General features: G+C 41.7%; 1 pseudogene; it reads right to left on the bottom strand.

The window, feature by feature from the left end:
• Nucleotides 1-12170: 12170 nt before the first annotated feature.
• On the bottom strand, nt 12171-13009 carry LOC127624532 (chemokine XC receptor 1-like; annotated as a pseudogene).
• Nucleotides 13010-21906: the final 8897 nt, after the last annotated feature.

The following is a 21906-nucleotide window of genomic DNA, read 5'->3' on the forward strand; positions in this document are numbered from 1 at the left end:
TTTTATTGTTTAATTTTACAGGGACAATGCACAATTAAAAGTAATTGCGCCAGAATTAGCTAATAGCTAGTTTACATCTGCTGTCCCTGGGCAGGTAAACAAACAAAATAACATACATTACATATACCCCACATAAAACATCACAATACATACATGTACAGAATATAAAATTTAAAACCAGAATATAAAGCAGATAATGTACAACACAGTCATTAGTGGTTGCAGATCTGTTGTGATAGTAGCCAGTACTTAAGCTTATTTTTAAAAATTAAGAAGCTATTGAGGCTTCGAATGTTTGTAGGTAGGGAATTCCACAACCCCACTACTCTAACTGAAAAAGCTTTTTGCCCAAAGGCTGTTTTTCTATACTGCGCTACCAAATCTCCCCTGGCAGATGCTCTAGTCCTACCTGCACTTCCATTATGGGTCACGCATCCCTGAAGAGGGGGTGGAGCAAGATTATGAATAATTTTGTACATCAGGCACACATCAGTATAAAATACAAAATTATTCATATTTAAAAAATTTAACCTTTTCAAAATAGTACAATGGTGGTAGTCCCTTGGTTTTTTATCTAACACTTTCATGATTTGTTTATGAAGGGAGTACACAGGCTTAAGTGTAGTTGCATCTGCTTGCGACCAAGTTGTTATGCAATACGACAAGTGAGGTAGAATCAGAGTATGTACTAAAAGAAGTGCAGCTGATTCAGAGAGCTGGTGCCTGATGCTTTTAAAATTATTCAAATTGAATTTAACCTTATTTATAACCCTTTTCACTTGCTTTTTAAAAGACAGGTGTTGGTCTATTATTATTCCTAAATATTTAACATGCGTCACAAATTTGATTGCTTCACCATTAAATATGATATCTGGATTCACAGAGTTTTGTTTTCGTGCAGTAAAATACGTGCATACAGTTTTACTTACATTTAGAGACAAACAAGACTCATTCAACCAATTTGACACTTTCAACATTGCAGATGACAGTTTGTTTGCAACTAGTTCTTTAGTTCTTGCATGAGTAAAAAGCACAGTATCATCCGCATACATTATAACATCTATACCTGGACATACTTGAGGCAGATCATTAATATAAGTACTAAATAAAATCGGTCCTAAAATTGACCCCTGAGGAACCCCCGTAGGACAGCTAGCAAATGAAGAGCATTTATCAGACACTCTTGTGCATTGACTTCTATTACTGAGGTATGATTTCATCCACATCAAGGCAGCATCTGATAAATTAAAATTCTGAAGTTTTGACATTAAATAGTTATGATTCACTGTATCAAATGCCTTTGCTAAATCTAAAAACACAGCTCCAACAACACCACCTTTGTCAAGTGGACTTGCCGTCTACTGCGTTGTGGTGAGCCGCGATAGCAGCGACATACACCTTTAGGGTGGAAGGGGACAGCCTCCCCTCCAGCCTCTCTTGCAGGAATAAGAACACTGACCTAACTGAGCACCTCTGTGGGTCTTCAGCCCTGGAAGAACACCAATCTGCGAACATGCGCCACTTCTGGGCGTAAAGCTGCCTGGTAGAAGGGGCTCTGGCTTGGTTGATCATGTCTACGACGGTAGGTGGTAGACCAGCTAGATCGTCCGCATCCCGTCCAGGGACCAGACGTGAAGTTTCCAGAGGTCTGGATGCGGATGCCAGAGCGTTCCCTGCCCCTGAGAAAGTAGGTCCTTCCTCAGGGGAATTTGCCAGGGAGGGGCTGTCGCGAGGAGCACAAGGTTCGAGAACCAGGCCTGGTTGGGCCAATAGGGAGCCACTAGTGTGACTTGTTCCTTGTCCTCCCTGACCTTGCACAGCACCTGTGCAAGAAGGCTCACTGGGGGAAATGCATACTTGCGTAGCCCCGCAGGCCAGCTGTGTGCCAGCGCGTCTGCCCCAAGGGGAGCCTCTGTTCGGCTGTAACAGAGCAGGCAGTGGGAGGTCTCTCGGGAGGAAAGCAGGTCTACCTGGGCTCTGCCGAACCGTTCCCAAATCAGTGGAGCCTCCACTCTACACTGGGTAAGCTTTGTCGTGACAGTGCGTCCGTTGTCACATTGAGCTTGCTGGGAATGTGAGAGGCACGCAGCGACCTGAGGTGCTGAGAAAAGACTCGAAGCACTTACCTTGCTCCGCACATCCAGCAGGGGGCAGGTTAGTGACTGAGGAGGAGGTCCTGTAATGGCATCCTCTGGACTCGTCAGAACCGGCTGGCCGGGGAACAGTCGTGGGGCTGAAGGCGGACCTGGGGCCGCGTCCAGCATGCTGGGACTGTTGAGATCTGGGGGCAGAGTGCCGTGAGAATGGCATTTGCGGGCCAGATGACCCAGAGACAAAGGAAATAGCTCTTTTATTGAGAATTTGGGTACTGCTGCCCCGGTTAAGGGGAGCGGCAAATGAAAAGTTTTTAAAGAAAAATTCTCCTCCCGGCCCTCCACCGGGGGACGGAGTGGTCTTACCATCTCCGGAGCTAACGTCTTGGGCTCTGGGTCATCTGTCTCCGGAGCACCTGGGAGCCTTGCTTCCTGCGGAGCGCTCGACGTGTTTGCTGAGAGCTGGGCCGAGGTTGAGGTGGAGCAGCTTGTTGTTACCTCCCGGGGGTCATCCTCAGTCTGCGGCAGGGCAGAATATGTGATATCGCCTCCGTCTGTTTCTTCACAGCGGAGAACTGCTGGGTGAAGTCCTCGACGGTGTCGCCGAAGAGACCGAACTGGGAGACTGGGGCGTCGAGAAAGCAAAGCTTGTCGGTCTCACACATCTCGACCAGGTTCAGTGATAGGTGTCGTTCCTGGACCACGAGGGTGGCAATCGCCTGCCCAAGTGACTGCGCCGCGACCTTCGTGGCTCTGAGGGCGAGGTCGGTTGCTGAGCGCAGTTCCTACAGCACGTTGGGATCAGGGCTACCCACGTGCAATTCTTTAAGCGCCTTGGCCTGGTGGACTTGTAGGAGGGCCATGGCGTGCAGGGCAGAAGTAGCATTTCCTGCAGTGCTGTAGGCCTTTGCTGTCAGCGAGGATGTTGTCCTACAGGCCTTGGAAGGGAGTACAGGGTGACCGCGCTAGGTGGTAGGGTTTCCGGGACATAGATGGAGTGCAACAGCCCTATCCACTGGGGGGATCGCCGTGTACCCGTGGGCTGCTCCGCCGTCGAGGGTAGCGAGAGCGGATGAGCGTGTGGCTTTGTGATGTCGTGTGGTGAATGGTGCCCTCCACAGCGATGTCAGCTCATCGTGCACTTCTGGGAAAAACGGGCCCGGGGGTGGGTTGGTGCGGCTGTGAATGGCACCTGGACCACAGGAACCAGTCATCCAACTGCGATGGCTGTGGGGAGGACAGGGGGTTCCAGTCCAAGCCCACGCTGGCGGCGGCCCTTGAAAGCATGTCAGACATCTGAGCGTCATCCTCAGCTTGGGCATGCTGGCCCGAAGGCAGCAGCCCAAGGGAGTTATCCGCGTTAGACGCCGCGCTCTCCGATGCAGCGGCGAGCTCATCCACTTCTAGCTCTAGAGGATAGGTGAGCTGGCTGTGAGGCGAGCCGCTGTTGCCTCGAGCACGGACAGGAGTCAACGAGCATGCCGGGGGATGGGTGGTCCGAGGGGGGGTACCCGACGGAGCCGCACCCGCTGACATCCCCAAATCACTTCAGTGCCACTCGCACCGTCCTCAATCCCGTGGGAAGAAGGAGCAATGAGGGGGGCGGCTGGAGTGGCTTGCTTTCGGTTGAAAGCGAGCCGCAACCGCAACGTTGTCATGGTCATGTTCTCGCAGTGAGAACATGAACCATCCACAAACGCAGCCTCGGTGTGATCGCTGCCCAGACACACGATACAACGCCTGTGGCCGTCTGAAGCGGAGAGCACTATACCGCATCCAGGAACTACACAGGGGTAGTTTATAAAGACGCGTCCTGAAAAGGACGTTCAACGCCGCTGTGTATTTTGCTCTTTTAGAGAAAATCACTCTTTTAGAGGAAATCACACTTTTAATTACTCGTTTGAGTTTTATACTGCGCTGTCGAAGCGCCCAGGGGCAATATGCACTGCCGTGCAAGAAGAAAATCGCCGCTGTAATGCGCCCTCAATCCAACAGCATGCCGTAGCGTCAGAGGAATACAGGAATGGGTGTGTTTTCATGCGAACAACCATCAGCTCCGAAGAAAATTTCTGAATGAACTCTAGTATTTGCCTCGCCTTTATACCCGTATGTCCGGGGTGGAGTATGCAAATACTGACTGCCAACTTCTCATTGGCCTTTTTTCATAGATCAGAGGTATATTCGGTGCTCAAGAGAGACCCCTAGTGTCGCTTCTCTGACACAACGTGGAGAGAGCGACAAAAAGGGAACAGGCTGCACAAAATCAGCAAGAACAAAAAAAAGGAAACCGATAAAATAAGATTATAAATAAGAACAGCCAAAAGGCAAAACAATTGCACGAAGAGGATGGACAAGAACTGCATAAAGTAGAACCATGTGAGATCAGGCTGGTTCGGCCCACCTGGAGGATCCTATGGCCTACCTTTCATCTTAAAGCTGGAGCCGAGCCTGTTCTTTGACAAAGTCTTGTCTTGTTTATAACATGACGTTTTTTTTACTGTACTTTTTAAAACTGTGCTATACTATTTTTTGAATGTTCATCAAGGCACATTTGAACAAAACAATTATCAACTGACCCTTAAATGTTAGCATTATGTTTTAAATATTTTGAAGATAACTTTGATTCCTCAGACAGGTGGCACACATTGAGAGCCTGATATGTATTTTTTAGAGTCAAATGCAAGATTTATGAAGTAAATCAGGGACATAAAGGGGCAGCTGTGGCTCAGGTGGTAGAGCGGGTCGGCCACTAATCGAAGGGTTGGCGGTTCGATTTCCAGCCCACATGACTCCACATGCCGAAGTGTCCTTCGGCAAGACACGAACCCCAAGTTGCTCCCAATGGCAGGCTAACACCTTGCATGGCAGCTCTGCCATCACTGGGGTGTGAATGTGTGAATTAGACACAGTGTAAAGCGCTGAAGCCCTGCTAAGTTTAAAAAAAAAAGACCACTGCCAGGTAATGCTCAACAAAAACAGAACCTCACTGAAACAGACTGGTGATTACTAGTCCTAATAAAAACAGTGCTAGCATTGAGACTAGGAATCCAAGTTGACAGTACCAAGAACAAACTGCTCAGAGAGATAACAATCTCACAGACCGAAAAGTTGAAGAATTCTAATGTGACTCCACTTCCTGTTCCTTTGACAATAATCATATAACACATGAGTGAGTAGGAAGAAAACTTTTGATGCTGTACACACATAATTCCAGGCTGACCAGTAGCTCAAAGGAAAAAGTGTTCATTGATTCTTCAAGTATGATGGAGTTCAGAGTTATTCATTTCCTCCTTGTTTGTCTTCTCAACTCAGCATCTCACAAAATATGAATAATTTTGCAACTGTGATTTATAAAAAGAGAGAGGTGTCAAAGAACCATGTAATTCAGACTAAGTTAGTAATCCCGTATGTATATAACCCTGTCTGTAACACCATACCAAATTTAAATCCAATTAACACACCATTACATAATGTCTTCAAAATATAGTTCTGTAAATGCAGCTTAGCCCTATTTGACTCACTATCCAATGCATTTGACTTGCCCCAAACCCCTTGGACGATACAAATAAACATAGTGACATAGTTTTGCATATTGTTGAGGTTAAAACTCTGTGAATAAAAACAAAAGACTTTGTCACCTTGAATAGTAAATGCCCAGTCTCTCTGGATATATATATATACATTTCTGTATCACATTTTGTAGACAGACTTCAAAGCATTCACAAGAATATATGTGCATTCATATGCTTTACATTATATAAAAAACACCAGATATGCATATATTTGATTAAAAGATCAGGTTCAGGAAGACAAATAGTCAGAGTAAACCACTGAACAGAAAAAAAGCCATTTCCCTTAATAAAGAATTGTTTCTTTTATTATTATTTGTTTAAAGCTCTAGGACACAGTATGATGCACAGGTAGACGACGAGCGAAAAACTCAAGTACATTTTATTTGCATGATGAATTTCCCAAAAATTAATCCAAATGTGAGAACAAACATAAACACAACATGCTGCACACCAGCAATGATACATTCATGATACTTGTCAATGGCAAACATGAGGGTTAAATACTTGGACTTGGAAAAACACCTGACAAAGATAGCCAATGAACACACACAACTCTAATCAAGATAACGAGACTGCTAACAAGCTAATGAAACAATGAACCAATGGGAACAAGACACAAGAACATGGGAAACACATGACAAGATCACATGACAATGAAACAGGAAGAAACATGGCATGGAACTAATTTACCAAAATAAAAGACATGAACAAAAACACATAAAACCATGATAGACACTTTACTTAATTTACATAAATGCAAAAGACTTGTGTATTTCGATAGCCGTGTGTGTGTGTGTGTGTGTGTGTGTGTGTGTGTGTGTGTGTGTGTGTGTGTGTGCATATGTGTTTTGGTGATGGTAACAATCAACAGAATTCTTTATTTATTTATTTAGCATGAACGGGTAATTTTGAGAAGAAAAATGAATTTCAGACTTCACACAAGAAGATACCAAACATAACCCCATCAACAATAAAACGATGTAATTCAACTTGCAAACAGTGAAACATGCAAACTCATTAATTATTCAAGCCCATTGCACATTTGGAACGCCAGTTTAGAAAAGTTAAATAAAATGTACTTAATTTATTTACCAGTGAAATTTCCTAAAATTCATGAAATAACATGACACTGTTTTCTACTTTAGGATTGATATATGATGATGCATTGTAAAGATAACAAACGAATAAATAATATTTACTTAAAATCTTTATTTTCAAGTTCACACTTAAAGGGATACTTCACCCACAAATGTTCTTTCTCTCATAATTCACTCACCCTCATGCCATCCCAGATGTTTAATCTGCTGAACACAAATTCATATTTTTTAAGAATATTTCAGCTCTGTAGTTCCATAAAATGCAAGTAAATGGAAGCTAAATTTGTGAAGCTCCAAAATTGTTGAAATCTTCTTTTAAAAATCATAATTTGTGTTCTGCAGAGCAAAAAGTCCTTCACATCTGGGTTGAGTAAATCATGAGAGAATTCAGCTTTTTGGTTAAACTATCCCTTTAAACATATTAAGTGTAGAACAGGGGTGTCAGACTAATTTTGGGTCGTGGGCATGATTGGACCAAGCGACATTGCCTGGGGGCTGAAGTTTATATTTATAAATGATATATACTGTGTATATATATATATATATATATATATATATATATATATATATATATATATATATATATATTATGGGTGACAGAGCGCTTCTGAATACACGGCGAATCAGTTACACACATCAAAGGCTTTTATTTTGTTTGTTCTTCAAAATATAGTCAACTGTGTTTCTTCAAACGTCTTTGTGTCTGAAAACATTTTTGTCAATGTAACTCTAAGACCTTTTATAAGTTGCCCGCCACAGAAATAACCCAAAACTGCGCATAATATATCCACATTTGGCGGGTTTGGTGGTTGCTAATTTTAAACTCTGAACAAAAGGAAAACACAGAATTTACTAATTTCATTAACCAGAGGTTACATCACAAATATACACACAATTAGTTGAAGTGAATCAAGTGATATTATCTACACACTCTCATGGTGAAATCATCAGGATTCGTACAACATTTCTAAATTTGGCTAATTCATATGATATCATGTGACTGCACTCGTCTGAATTTCCACGACTTTCACTACAACCAATGACGTCGTTGAATATCGTTTCCATCTAATACACGACAAATACACTCACAACAGTTTCCTATCATGTTTACACACTACTGATTTGTTAAGTTTATATGAGGAGTTTGGCTAACGGCACATTATTAATAAGTATGTCCTTACGCCTCGTGCGCAGAACTTGCGGTTACTCATCCAGGAATTTGCATGTGATGAAGTCTTATGAGTTTATGCAAACAACATTGTGCGCAGACCATACGGAATAGCCAACTTGTAAATGATGTACGACTTCTCATGAGATCAGGTTGGAAACTTCACTGTGGCCATGGAACTTGTGTCACCCTCAGACATGGTTCCTTTTGCTGATACGTGTGTCTCTGCAAGTGCTGAATGTCCCACGTAATTAAAAGAAATTCCACGGATCATGCAAGCTATAACATAGCTACATGCAACACCACAAATGTAAATGTTTATCTGTTCTGCTGTTGCTAATAAAATAATAGTATGAATACATCTTACACAAGTTACACGCTAAATCAACGTGGATGTTTTCAAACATTACTTTTTTCCGCGGGCTGGAGATGAATCCTTGGTGGCCCATATGTTTGACACCCCTGGTGTAGAAAGTACTTCATATTTTATGCTATATTTACTTCACCACAATTGTCAGTAAAGGTGCCACACATTGAACATCTGATTAGCAAATTTGTCAATCGAGCATTTTAAATTATGATAGAGAAATATATTGTGTTACGATATGATGTCAAGTTTAATGCAATAATCTCTCGCAGCAACCCTCGATATGCAAAAAGGGGATTCTGGGTTATTGATGGGTGAAGTATTTGATTTGAAAAATAAATCACAAACCAACAGCAACCACTTACAGTTGCATCACCAAAAATTTTAATATCATGGAAATAGATTGAATAGAATAGATAGATAAAGAATTTATAATACAGAAATCTCGACCTTCTGAAAAGTATGTTAATTTATGCACTAAATACATGGTTAAGGCTCCTTTTGCACAAATTACTGCATCAATGTGGCATGGCATAGAGGCAATCAGCCTGTGGCACTGCTGAGGTGTTATGGAAGCCCAGGTTGCTTTGATAGCAGCTTCAGCTCACCAGTATTGTTTGGTCCAGTGTCTCTCATTTTCCTCTTGACAATACCCCATATATTCTCTATGGGTTTCTGTTCAGGCAAGTTGGTTGGTCAATCAAGCCAATCAGTGCCATGGTAAATGGTCTGCACTTTTATAGCACCTTTTTAACCTTAACAGTATTTAAAGGACCTTACACTGTGACACATTCACATACACATACACTCATACACTCATACATACACCAATGGCGGCAGAGCTGCTATGTAAGGCGCTAGCATTCCATTGGGAGCAACTTGGGGTTCAGTGTCTTGCCCAAGGACACTTCGGCATGTGGAGTTGTGTGGGCCAGTATTCAAACCACCAATCCTGCGATTAGTAGCCGACCCGCTCTACTAACTGAGCCACAGCCGCCCATGTTCAGCAAACCTGGAAAAGGAAATCAGCATCTCCATAAAGCTTGTCAGCAGATGGAAGAATGAAGTGCTCTAAAATCTCCACGTAGACAGCTGCATTGACTCTCGACTTGAGAAAACACAGTGGACCAACACCAGCAGATGACAAGGCACCTCAAATCATCACTGATGGTGAAAACTTCACATTGGAGCAATCATTTTTTGCAGTAATTATGCAAAAGGAGCCCCGACCAAGTATTGAGTTCATAAATGAACATACTTTTCAGAAGGTCGACATTTCTGTATTATAAATACTTTATTCTAATATTTTGAGATACTGGATGATTAATTTCCATGAGCTGTAAGCCGTAATCATCAAGATTACAACAACAACAAAAAATAGGCTCTAATTATTTCACTTTATGTGTAATGAAACTTTTCCACGATATTCAAATTGTTTTTAGATGCACCTGTATAATAACCACATCTGATAAACGCATTTAGAATAAACTTGTTTGTAACAAGACAATCACAAATAAAAGTCAGTATGTGTTGGTGGACCTCTATAAATAAACAGTTCACAAAGGTGTCCACTAACATGTTCTGAATCCTCTTCACACTGCAAATGCAGCACAGAAATCACAATTAATGCTGCGACTGAAGCGTGCCGTGTATGTTTGCACAGACATTAGAATGGAGCAAACAGGTGCCATTAATATTTTACCAACCTGGTCTCATAAATTCACGTTTCTATACCGACATTTTTGTATAAGATATTTATGTGGCTTGTTGAACATATTGCAGGTGTTTCCTGGTGAAATAAAAGCTACAGGTGTTAAAACAACAATGACTTTAATTCACTTTCATGCAAATCACAAGTAAAACAACAGATTATCAGTCCACAAACACACCTCAAAATGACATGGTTTCTTTAACAATTGCAATTTTCACATCACAATTGCTTTTTGTGACACTAATGGTTAGGTTTAAGGTTTAAGGGTAGGGAGGTAGCATTTGTTGATTTAAAACTCATGTGGAGCATTAACCTTAAAAACCTCAGTTTGGGGGGAGATTTCCTTTGCTTTAAGTGAAAACAGTGGGCATTTTACCTCAAAACTGCCGTGATGCATGTAATCAACCGTGTAATATCATTTTGCAATGCTGTCACCACCATTACATCATTTTCATGAGATCAGGCTGATATTTACACAGGATCCTAACAATAATTTAGAGGAAAGAGACAGAAAACAGTTGATATTTTCCAATACAATCAAATAAAAAAGTTATAAATAAGTAAAAGAAGGTTCACAACTTCATTTACAACCCGCTCTCACTCCCGAGGCATGAAATACTGCCGCTTGTGCAAGAGTCCAGTGCGTCAATCTACAGACGCCAAAAGCACCTTCTGGTGTGAATGCAGTCTAAAAAGGAGGCGTCACTGCCAATATTCAGATATTACGTGTGTTTAACCGCAATATGTTTTATTGTACTTATAAATATATTAGTGTGGTCATATTACATGAACATGCTGCTTATTTTAGATCCCCTAACTCAACCTCTTTCCTGAACCTAACCAATTATCAACTATATAAATCATGAATTAGGTTTTGTGTTTAACATAATTGATAATTGGTTGTGTTTAGGTATGGGGTTGGGTAAATTTAGCTACAATAATTTTTATTTACATTACACCATTTTTTTATATATATATATTTAAGCACCTGATCCCACCATTACGCCTAAACCTAACCAATTGTCAACAATATTAAAGACATAAGCAGATAAAAGTACTATCACAATCATTCATTTTAAATAAAAATGCTACAAAAGCACTATAATAATTCCAAAACATACGTTAGCATTGTGCGTGGAACAGAGTGAAACCGAAGAGTTTAATTGCTGAAAATCGTCCCCCTCCGTGATTCCAAGACCGGTCGCATATCTCATTCAAAAGATACATCCGAACCTGAGCTCATCGTAATCCGTCACAAGACACGTGAGGGCCAATGGTGGTGGTGGCGATTTTTTTATTTGTTTCTAACGAGTCGAGAGCTGAATGTTTAAGGCACAGGGATGGGTGATACCACTTATTTTCTTTTCGATCCGATACTAAGTACTTTTAGGTCAATCTCGCCGATATCGATACCAAAACCGATACCCCATTAAATAGAATTGTTTGGATAAAATGAGTAACTTTAATATTACTTAATTTTTATATATATATTTATGGGCCTAAACAGAAAATGATTAGGCTGCTTGAAAATTTATAAGTAAAAACCACATATACTGTAAAACCTCAAAATTAACCATAGATATAATTATATGGTTACTATTACTAAAACCAAGTTACCATATGGATACTAGCTGGGCATAGCTGTAGTAAAACTATGGTTAATTGTATTAAAACCTTGGTTACTGCCAAAAAGAAAGAAAAAAAAACATGGATACTAGGTTACATACAATTTTACTACAGTAAATTCATGGGTATTTTTCATAAGGGTATAATTTATTAACGAGGATTAAAGATCATTATCAGTGTTTTAACAACTCTGAATTTAAATAAACCTGTAAAATTGTCAAAAAAGCCCATTATAATACATATCATGTCTAGGTTTGTCATTACTTAGTGTGAAGAACTCCAGATGCTGTTTTTCTGTCATTACCTCAGGAAAACACTGTTCCCTTTGAACGAGCGCTATGACTGAAAGAGTGAGCGCTGTCTGACTGCTGGTGTATTTAGTATTTAGCATTTAGCCGGATGTGTTGGAAACCGACGCCAAAGGGTGCTTTTGGCGTAAACCTGTTGACGTGCTGGGCTCTTTCACAAGTGGCAGTATTTGACTCTTTGGAAGTGAGAACGGGTTGTAATTTAATAAAAGGTCACAACTGCAGGTTTTATGGTGAACAGATGAAGGAGAGTCTTCCAGTGCTATGCAGGTACAGAACAGGCTGAACAAAACCAGCCAGCACATAACAAATCAAACCAATTAACCAAAATGTATAGATGTACTGTTGGGTCACAATGGTCAAGAATCCTGAGATAGTATATGGAATATACATAATAATCATGCTCACAGTAGTTATAAGAATGAGATTAAATGCTCTTCTCTTCACATGACTGTCCTTTGTTTTCTCTCTCCCTCTCTCTCCTGGTCCTGACTGTTTCAGAGCTCTGAGAACGGCTGAAAGGCAAAACAACTGAAGGGAGGGGACCAGTAAGAACTGAATCGATAAGAACCACATATGTACAATGCTACTGAAGACCATAGTAAATCCACAGACCAAACAAGAGCAAAGACAAATTGTCCAGGCTGCTGTGGAACAGATCACTCTATATCTGAGAGGTTTGTATTTAAGAAAGGTTACAGGATAAACCACAGCTAGGTAGCGCTCAACACACATCAGACACTGAAACAGAGGACGACCAGTGAGGGAAAAGCCTTCAGAAAATGCTGCTGCTGACATGAGACTTGAAAACCAAACTGACAGTACTAAGAACAACTATTCAGGCAGTCAACAAATTCGCAAACAGAGAGATTGAGGATGAAGAACTCTGATGCAACTCCACTTCCTCTTCCTGTGACAATGAGCCAAAAAATATAGGAATGTGTAGGAAGACCAAACAGGAAATTGATGCAATAAAAACCTATTTCCAGATTGGTGAGCACTGTGAAATCCGGTGTGGAGTTTGTCGATACTTGAGGTGTAGTGAAGTTCAGTGTAGTGGTATTCATTTCCTCCTTGCTTATCTGCTCAGAAATATCCAAATAACATTTTATCTGTGATTCCCGGGAAGTCATTCAGACTATTCAAACAGTAATTCAGTGAATCATTTCAAGTAAATATCCAGAACACAATGTTAAAGGAGTATTCTGGTTCCATACAAGTTAAGCTAAATCGACAGCATATGTGGTGTAATGTTGATTACCACAAAAATACAAAAATAATTGAAAATCAGCTCATCCATTTTTTTTTAATTGAAAAAAAAAATCAAGGTTTCAGTGAGGCACTTTAAAGGGAATTGAATGGGGCCCATTTATGGAGCGTTTAAAGGCAAAAATGAGAACTTGTTATTTCAAAAGCAATTCTATTAATTCATCTGTTAAAACTTGTGTATTATTTGAGCTGTAATGTTGTTTAAATCATAATTACTTAATGTTTTAGGGTTTACACTGTTACGTCGTCATGGCAACAAAATTGCAAAATTGTATATAAATTTACACAAAAAAGGTTAATAAGTGACTTTATCACACTAACGCATATCGTTTACGTCCTGTGGCTATACTTTGAAACAGTAACCATTTAAATGTTAACGGATTGTCCCCATTCACTTCCATTGTAAGTGCCTTAGATTTTTGCTTTTTTAAAGAAAACGAGGGACAAGTCCAAGTACATTTTTGTGGTAATCGACATTATGCCACAAATGCGGTTGATTGAGCTTAACTTGTATTGAACCAGGAATAATCCTTTAAGTGACTACATGTAAAGTACAAGTGGCTCATATAAATACAGGTATTTTGAATACAAAACTAAAATGTGTAACCCTTGTTCCCTGAAAAAAGCGGAACGAGATGCTGAACATTGACCGGAATTTATAGCCTCGGCTGATGTAATCATTAGATGCACCTGATGCCATGCTATAAATGGATGCGTCACAAGGTGTCGTCAGATACTTCTTTTTGAAGAGCAGTCCTGGGACGTCCCAGTTCGGCAAAGAAGCGCAGCATCTCGTTCCGCTTTTTTCAGGGAACAAGGTTTACACATGTAACCCGAGACGTTCCCTTTACAAAAAGCTTCACTATGATGCTGCGCTGCTAAGCGCTATGGGGAACGCAATACCCACGCCGCTGCACTGGGGCTGTCCGGACCCCTACGGTTGTGCAGTGTACTCACAAAAACACGAGAGGTCTCAGACATGAGCTTGAGATGTCGACTCAAGGGCATAAGAGCCCGGAGTAGCATAAACATCTAAACCATTAAATTTGATGAATGTGTGCAGAGAGGACCAGCCTGCCGCATCACAAACTTTTTCAGGCATGAGCGGAGATGTCGACTCAAGGGCATAAGAGCCCGGAGTAGCAAAGCATCTAACCCATAAAGTTCGATGAATGTGTGTGAAGAGAACCCTATCGCAACACAAACTTCTCATAAAAACTGATGAATGTGAGCGGAGAGGACCAGCCTGCCGCATCATAAACTTGTTCTGGCATGAGCGGAGATGTCGACTCAAGGGCATAAGAGCCCGGAGTGCAGAACATCCAAACTATAAAAGTCCAATGAATGTGTGCAGAGAGGACAACCTGCCGCATCACAAACTTGTTTAGGCATGGGCTGAGATGTCGACTCAAGGACATAAGAGTCCGGAGTAGCAAAGCATCTAACCCATTAAGTTTGATGAATGTGTGCGAAGAGAACCCTATCGCAACACAAACTTGTCATAAAAACTGATGAATGTGAGCGGAGAGGACCAGACTGCCGCCGCATCACAAACTTGTTCAGGCATGAGCTGAGATGTCGACTCAATGGCATAAGAGCCCAGAGTGCAGAACATCCAAACTATAAAAGTCCAATGAATGTGTGCGGAGAGGACAACCTGCCGCATCACAAACTTGTTTAGACATGGGCTGAGATGTCGACTCAAGGACATAAGAGTACGGAGTAACAAAGCATCTAACCAATAAAATTCTATGAATTTGTGCGAATAGAACCCTATCGCAACACAAACTTGTCATAAAAACTGAAGAATGTGAGCGGAGAGGACCAGCCTAACGCATCACAAACTTGTCCAGACATGAGCTTGAGATGTCGACTATAGGCGAAGAGGTCCTCTTCTGCCCTAAGATCTCACCCAAACTTGTTCCAAGTTTAAAAAGCCCGGCATTTAAAAAGGTCACGATAACCTCAGGAGAAAGCCCTGTGTCCCTCAGTTGGTACCCTTAGGGGCCAAACATGAAAGATTCCACAATTCGGTGCAGGGATGAAATATTGCCCTGTGCCTGAGATAGATGATCCTTCCTGTTCAGAATCGCCCAAGGCGAGCCGTCGAGGGAAGAGATTAGCTCCAAGAACCAAGCCCTGTTCGGCCAGCGCGATGCTATCAGTAAGAGGCAAAAACCCTTGCTGGCGAACTCTGGGCAACTACTACCTAATGGGTGGAGTTCTTAACTCCCCCATTGGTATTTTCTGTCTGGACAGTAAATCTGCTCCCACATACGGGCATCCAGGGATATAACTGACCTGAGTGACAGGAGCTTGCCCTGGGCCCTAAGGAGAATCCAATGCGTCATAAATACAGCTGACAAGAACGTGGGTCTCCTTGATGATTTATTTAAGAGGCTACCGCTGTATTGTCTACCCGCACCAAGACATGGCAGCCTCAGCAGGAGGTATTTCAGGGCCAGAAATACAGCCATCAACCCGAGACAGTGACTGTGACAACCGAGCTGACGACCCTCCTAACCCCTTTAGCTGGACGACCACTTAAGGCCGCTACCCCGCCCGTCAGGGAGGCGTCTGTCGTTAGCAGCCTGCGACAACAAGACGCACCTAGAGTGGGTCTGAACCACATAGAAAGGGAACGAAGCCTGAGGCGCGTAACCCTTATTAGCCTCGGGGTTTTGGCCCTTGGAAGAAATCCCCTGGCTTTGGGCCACAACAAAAACGGTCTCTTGAGCAGAAGGTCCAGAGGGATCACCGAGGACGCGGTCGCCCTGAGACCTGGAAATCGTTGATACTGATAACAGTGCAACCTTGACCTAGCCTGACTTTGCTCAGGGTGATCTGAATGGACTCAATCCTAGCGGGAGACAGTTGTGCCCGTATTGTGATTGAACTCCATACGATGCCCCGATATACAGTGTTCTGAGTGGGAGAGAGGACGCTTTTCTTGGCGTTGAGCCTCAACCCCAGAGAAACAGATGAGCTAAGACGATGTCCCTGTGCTGAATTTCAATTCCTGGAACTGCACTAGGATCAGCCAGTCGTCTACATAATTCAGAATGCAGATGCCCCGGAGTCGCAAGGAGCCAGCGCTACATCATACATTGTGAATGTGCGGGTAAAAAGGGCTAGGCCGAGTGAAAGAACCTGACACTGGAAGACTTCGCCCCCAGAACCAGACCTCAGGAACTTTCCATGTTGTGGCAGAACTTACATTTACATTTATGCATTTGGCAGACGCTTTTATCCAAAGCGAATTACAGTGCACTTATTACAGGGACAATCCCACTGGATCAACCTGGAGTTAAGGGCCTTGCTCAAGGGCCCAACAGTGGCATCTTGGTGGTGCTGGTGATTGAACCCCCAACCTTCTGGTCAGTAACCCTGAGCCTCAACCACTGAGCCACCACTGCCCCATACTTCTAAATGAAGTATAGAAGTGCGTCATAAGATCGATGGTGACCAGCCAAATGAGTTGTAGGTCTTGAGACACGACCGTCTTGATAGGCATCATCTTGGACTTGAACACCCACGGGCAGTTCAAGCTTTAAGATCTAAGCCAGACGCCACCCCTCACCCTCCATGGGAAACGGGAAGTATTTAGTGTAATAACCTAACTCTCTCTCTGGAAGGGGAACACATACCATGGCCCCTTTAACCAGGAGATTTTCGTTTTTTTTTTTTTTTTTACAAAAAAATCCGGTTTACGGTAGTGAGAACACGCCGTTTGAAACACGGAAAAGTGGCGAGTGAATTAAATCCTGATGCCCTTATAAGACCAACGGAAAAGAATATATCTGGCAGAAGTTTCCACGCTGCCAGGATCTCTGAGATGGGTATTAGATTTTAACACTTCCTGTTGAGGGGTTGTCGAGTGTTTTGCTTCCTGAATAAAATGCAGGAACAGCGAAAACACCCAATTTTGACGGAAGCCTCTGCAACCCGAAACACCAAGAGGTGGCGGGAATGGAGGGGTGAAATGAAGCACGCGCCCTGTCCCGAGGGGAGCTACCCCCTAATCTAGGCGCAAGACCATCAGGGTTTTCTCTTACTAGAAATTATAGTCCTGAGGTCTTGCTTCGGGGGCTGGCGAGGGCGGCGAGACTGTCCCCGATCCCTGGGAGGAGGAGCAGGACTCGCCACGCTTTGCTTTTGAGCCTTCCTTCAGACAGGACCGAGGCGGGTCTGAGGCTTGCTCGTCAAGCGCAGAACCCACACTCAGGTCGTCCAGGAGGTCAGCCTGGTACGCCTGTAAAACAGCATAGTGTGCAGAGCAGCACCAGCCTGACCTGCTGCTTGATAAGCCCTTCCCACTAAAGTGGAGGTTGTCCTACAAGGCTTTGAGGGGAGAGAGGGCTTCTTAAGTGACGATGCCGAGCCCGCAAGCATCTCTCCGACCAGCGGCAACACTGAATACCCCCGTGCCTCAGCACCCACGATAGTCGAATATAATGACGTCGAAGGTATGTGAACATGGGAAAAAAAATAATTTTTATTAATTTATATTTTTATTTTTTTCATGGAGGTTATCAAAGAAGGGAAGGGACTCATGAGGCGTTACCCTTTCTTAGACTGGAAGATAAAATCTATCCCCTAATTTGGAGGGTTTGGGGGTCTCTTTTCGCGTGGCCAGTCCAATCTGGGATCGCGATCCTCCTCATGATCCGAAGGAGCGTCGGAACGCGCTTCGAGATCATGTGAAGGACCAGCTGGGTTTGGGGAGAGAGCGAGAGAAAGGGATCAATCTATTTTTATTTTGGGGTGTGCTGACTCTCGGAAGCAAGCGAGGCAAGCGCGAAGCACTTTGCCTGAGAGCAAATCGCAGTGCTCACTCCCGCCCTGCTGCAACGCGAGAGCAGCGTGCTCTTCCCCCAAACAAACAGAGCAAAAACTGATGCGTGTCCTCTTCAGCTATAGAGCGAGAACAGGGGAATATGCATCATTTGCTTGAATGTTATATATATAATATTTTCTAAACAGAAGAGAAAAGAGAAAAAGGTTCACTGCACACTGCCTAACAAATTCTAACTCCTAACAGAGGAAAGAAAGTTTTGACATGGTTTGTAAAACACAAAGACACAGAATCGCTCTGAAAAAAGTGTTTCTGACGACACCTGGTGATGCATCCATTTATAGCCTGGCATCAGGTGCATCTAATGATTACATCAGCCGAGGCTATAAATTCCGATCAATGTTCATTGACGTGTTACACACATTATTCACAGCTCGGTCACAACTAGGATTGTTCCCCATAGCGCTTAGCAGCGCAGAATCATAGTGAAGCTTTTTGTAAAGGGAACAACGTGTGTGCATCAAAGAGAAGATAATTGCTTTTCAAATCACTTTAACTACATGAAATGATTCTATTTGTTCATAAGTTGTGTTCTATTTTCATATCCTGTTTATGGAAAGTCTAATAATTTTCGATCATATATCCTTAAATACCTGTCACATACTGTAATGTGCAATATGAAACATATAGAGCTCATCCCACTTTTGTTTAACAGCTTATCCATCTAACATGCCCATAACCCTTATGTACTAATTACACTGTAGCATAGTTTAGGCAGAAAAATCTAATAAATTAATAAAAAAGAGGATTTTGTCACCTGATGGGTGGATGCCCAGTCTCAGTGGATGAATATACTGTAAATTCTGTGTTGTGTTTTGTAGACTGACTTCAAAGCTGCCACAGGAATACTGTGTATGCATGGCTTCATATGCTACACGTCATATAAAACCCAAAACATTTAAATATTTAAAAGCAATACATAAACATTTTCAAAAAGACAGATAGCTTTGAGTAAATTTGAATAGAAAGTAGTTTAGCTGTATGTGGAAAGTTTTAATCTAAAATGTTTACAATGAAATCAATGAAAAGGTTCATTTAAAGGAATATTCAGAGTTTAATACAAGTAAAGCTCAATCAACAGCATTTGCGACACAATGTTCATGACCACAAAAATACATTTCACTTTTTATCTTTAAAAAACTAAACAAAACAAAAAAATGTCTGGGAACAATTTACAATAAGTTTCTATTTGTTAACATTAGTTAACATGAACTAACTATGAACAATAATTATTAAGCATTTGTTAATCTAAGTTCATATTCATTTCAACATATACTAATACATTTTTAAATCAAAAGCTGTATTTGTTAACATTAGTCAATACACTGTGAACTGAAATTAACTAACAAACTAACAATAGTATTTTTATTAACTAACATTAACAAAGATTAATAAATGCTGTATGAAACATTGTTTATGCATTAATGAATGGAACCTTATTCTAAATTGTTGCCAAATCCATGTTACAGCTAGGCAGGGGAATGTGGCCATTATTTACAGAATTTATAAATGTTTTGAGGGTTTAAAGGCATACAATTGAAGCTTACAATTTCATAAAAGCACTTGCATTATTTTTCCTGTTAAAAATCATATTTTTTTAGCTGTAAAGTTGTTTCAAAGTTTGTTTTTCAGGATTAGATTGTATTAAGATAAAAATATACAGAAAAGGTAAGCGATATTATCACAACAAAATCATGTTAACATGCATATTGTTTACGTCTTGTGGCTATACCTTAGAAACTAACTTAAATAAACTTCATGTTTTATTGGAAAAACAAATAACACACTAATAGCATCCACTTGCAACAAACATATCTGATAAACAAAGGAAGCACAATTACAGGAAACAATGCATCACACACTCATATGTAACATTTTTGATGCAACACTGCCACCTTTGTTAATTCAACTGCAGAGCAGACAGAAAACAAAGCATGCAGTTGGTGTCATGTCATCGGCAAGGTTTACAGTGTCTTTGATGCAGCATTTCATTTACATGCAAACAAAGATGCATCAGAGTTGCAGCCGCCTGAGATTCTAGGGGGTGAAGCGGGTCACAAGTGACATATTTCAGTGCTACTTTTATGCATTATCATAAAGTATGTTCACACACAATTCGGAGGTGGCACACAGAGCTGCTTGAACTTGCCAGGGTAAAGATACAATGTTGCTTCTGTTATAAACACAACTGGTATCACCCAATGAAAAAGACACTATATATATATATATATATACAGTATATATACCTGTACATCTACTTATTCTTGCGATTATCAAATCAGCCAATCATGTAGCAGCAGTGTAATGTATAAAATCATGCCGATATCAGCTTCAGTTTAATGTTCACATCAACCATCAGAATGGGGAAAAAATATGATTTCAGTGACTTAGACCATGGCATGATTGTTGGTGCCAGACGGGCTGGTTTGAGTATTTCTGTAACTGCTGATCTCCTGGGACTTTCACACACAACAGTCAGCTACAGCATAACCACCTGCCTAATATTGTGTAGGTCCCCCTCCTGCCTTTAAAACAGCGCCAACACGCATCTCAGAACAGCATTCTGAGATTATATTCTTCTCACCACAATTGTACAGAGCGGTTATCTGAGTTATCGCAGACTTTATCAGTTCGAACCAGCCTGGCCATTCTCTGTTGACTGCTCTCATCAACAGGGCATTTCCATATGCAGAACTGCCGCTCACTGGATGTCTTGGGTTTTTGGCACCATTTGGAATAAATTCTCGAGGCTGTTACGTGTGAAAATCCAGGAGATCCGCAGTTACAGAAATACTCAAACCAGCCCGTCTGGCACCAACAAACATCCATGCGATTATCTAATCAGCAAATTGTGTGACAGCAGTGTAGTTCATAAAATCACACCGATATGGGTCAGGTGCGTCAGTTAATGTTCACATTAACCAGCAGAATGGGAAATTATTTGATCTCAGTGATTTGGACCGTGGCAGGATGGTTGGTGCCAGATGGGCTGGTTTGAGTATTTCTGGGATTTTCATGCACAAAAGTCTCTAGAATTTACTCAGAATGGCATCAAAAACAAAAAAACATCCAGTGAGCGTCAGTTCTGTGGACAGAAATGCCTTGTTGAACAGAGAATGGCCAGACTGGAATGGCCAGAACTGGCGCTGTTTTTGCGACACAGGGGGGACCTACACAATATTAGGCAGGTGGTTTTAATGTTGTGGCTGATCAGTGTGTAGGTAGGTAGGTAGACAGACAGATAGATAGACAGACAGACAGACAACAGTTAGTTCTGGTCCTCGAATCTGATTGGATGAGAGATGTTCCATGATTACTGATGTCTCAGTACAACAGCACTTGGACTTCACTGCGTGTGTCACGCCGCTTCTGTTCATGCCGTTCTAAACTAAAGTGTAAGAGCATTGAATATGTGTTAAGAGCTACTGTATATGTGTCTCTTTACATTTATTTTTTGACATTACGAATTTTAGTCTGCAAGTGGTGGCAAAATACAATTTTTGTGTGTAATATGAGCCAGTTTGGTGACGTGAAATTTGTGATCGTTCTGATTAAATTTACACTACTAAAGCAAGGAAATATTTCTAAACGGCTTTAAACTATGACAACTATAGCATTAAAACTCATCACAACTGAGAGACACAACAGACTGAATAATTACGTAAACTCGTGGTGCTTTCCTCTTACTGGAGTTCCCACATTGGAGAGTAGGTACTGTTCAAAATGCCAGAGGAGATTGCGGTTTCTATAGTGAAAGACTTTTGCACACCAGCTACCGTGAAATAGGGAGGAAACCCCTGCTTGTCAATAAAATTTAATAAAAGGTCACAACTGCAGGTT

Source organism: Xyrauchen texanus, chromosome 31, assembly GCF_025860055.1.
Source record: "Xyrauchen texanus isolate HMW12.3.18 chromosome 31, RBS_HiC_50CHRs, whole genome shotgun sequence".
Taxonomy (NCBI): domain Eukaryota; kingdom Metazoa; phylum Chordata; class Actinopteri; order Cypriniformes; family Catostomidae; genus Xyrauchen; species Xyrauchen texanus.